This window comes from Halyomorpha halys, unplaced genomic scaffold, assembly GCF_000696795.3.
Source record: "Halyomorpha halys isolate HHAL.00 unplaced genomic scaffold, Hhal_1.1 Scaffold734.1, whole genome shotgun sequence".
Classification (NCBI taxonomy): domain Eukaryota; kingdom Metazoa; phylum Arthropoda; class Insecta; order Hemiptera; family Pentatomidae; genus Halyomorpha; species Halyomorpha halys.
The window spans coordinates 44352-46628 of record NW_027106686.1 but is presented as its reverse complement, the minus strand read 5'-3'; positions in this window follow the sequence as shown (position 1 = coordinate 46628).

Below are 2277 nucleotides of genomic sequence, written 5' to 3'. Positions count from 1 at the left end.
TTTTATAAGTTCAAACCAGTTATCTACCACCAATTCAATACTTAATAGAAGTTTAATTTTTGAATATTTTATATTTTTACAGATGGCCTCGAACAACAATGTTCAATTATTATTAATAAACTAAAGTAGTAAAAGCATTTATGTTACTGTGTTATGAAGTACCATACATACAGAAACAAATCGTTCTTAAATTTATCAGTTCAAATTTGAATATTAACGTAGAATATGTGCTTAAATATTGAGTTATATCATATATATCAGCTTACTAACAATAGCCATTAATTTATCAACATGTAGTTAGATAGGTATGTTTAAAGTATCAAAAAACAGAAAATTATCAACGTGTAGTAAGATAGATATTTTTACAATACCAACATGACGCAAAACCCGTGTCAGGAATTTGAGATATTTTAAGGAGACTTTATTTTGATAGTTAAATCAAGCGATATTAAAAAAGCTCATGAAATTGAGACCCGCCATTCCCACCCTCCGTGGTAGCCTTACTTATTTGACATCTCGAACAGATTATTATAGCGAGTAGGTTAGTCGATGAACGACATGTCACAATCTCACAAGAGGATATCAAAACACTCAGGAGACTTTTAGATAGTTAAATCAATCAATATTAAAATACTTCCTGAAATCGGAGAACAGCGTACAGTTATGTTGAGAGTCATCAAGTAAGTATAAATATAAACAAAGTTGGTTATCTAAATATATTATGTATACTTATATTCCAGACACACCTAAGCAAGCAGATATAAGTGTATGCAAATGGTAAGCATCCATACAGTGAGTACATTGTGGTTCTAATAAAAATTAATTAAAAAACAAAAAAAAAATAAAACGATAAATTAATTTTTTAAGAAGAAAAGAGATGTATCTATGGCCAGAAAACACCAGCTGAACAAATTAGACATTATTTTTACGTTAATATTTTTTTAAAAATATTCAGCCCACAATTAGATAAAAATACTAAAAAAATTTAATAAGGAATTTGAATCCACTTGGGATGTTTATTGATAGTGGTTAATATTTAATAATAACAGTAATATTTAAACCTAAAGATATAGCTTTAGTCTTGTTTCATATTCATCAAGAAAATTGTCAGGGATGCCATCAAGCGATGAGAGGTTAGACAGGGTTATTAACAACCTGTAATGAACAAAACGATTTAATAACACTCAAAAATACCTTCTACCACATTTTTTCAAGTTATCATGCAAGCAAATGAGAAACAAGATTGTTGAGATCTTATACAGATACGACCATCATTAGTCTGCTAAAAGATGACACATGTCATCAACAACAGGCATTCTCAGGTTTGATTTCGGTTTTAGGAAATGTGAATGTATACATCTGATTCTCTTGGAAACAGGCATTTTCAAAATAACGAATGTATAAAAAAAAAATCAATAAAGTGTACCTAGTACTTTGATAAAAAAAAACTAATTTTTCATTCGGAGCTCTATATCTTAAAAAGTAGGAACAACACAAGAAAACCTAAGAGTACGTCATTTAAAGAAGAGTAAATTTGCTAAAATATGAGCCTTAATAGTGTCATTTACGTTAAATAGTTTTCGAGATATAACTGTTTAAAAAGAAACATTTCATAAAAATGTTGTAAGGGACTTACTGAAAGATCAATAGTTAGTATATTGAAAAATTTATATCTCAAAAACCATTTGACGTATAGATGTCTATTAGCACTCAAATTAAAGATAGTTTAATGAGCTATAAACTAGTTTATGATGTTTATCTTTGTAGGAGTAATAGTTTACATCAAATTTGCTAATTAAATTGATTTATAGTTGTTCGGACAAACTTTCATTTGCCAAATTTATATTTATATGTGAATATCATAAAAACTACTACCCCTACGAAGAAAAGTGTCATAAACTACTTTATAGTAAGTTAAATTTCCTTTATTTTGAGTTAGCAGACATATGTGCGTCTTATGGATCTAGAGATATATTTTTTCAAATATCCAACATTTTATAAGAACAACTATAAATTAATGTTTTGTGATTTTATTTTGTCAAATATCATAAAAACTACTACTTCTACAAAGATAAACATAATTACCTATTTTGTAGTAAATTTAACTAGCTTTAATTTGAGCGCTGGCAGACATCAGTACGTCCAATGGTTTCAGAAATAAAGATTTTCATAAATCAAATTTATTGTCTGAACAACTATAAATCAATTTATTTTAGCAAATATCATGAAAACTACTATTCCTACTAAGGTAAAGGTAAACTTCTTTATATTCCATTA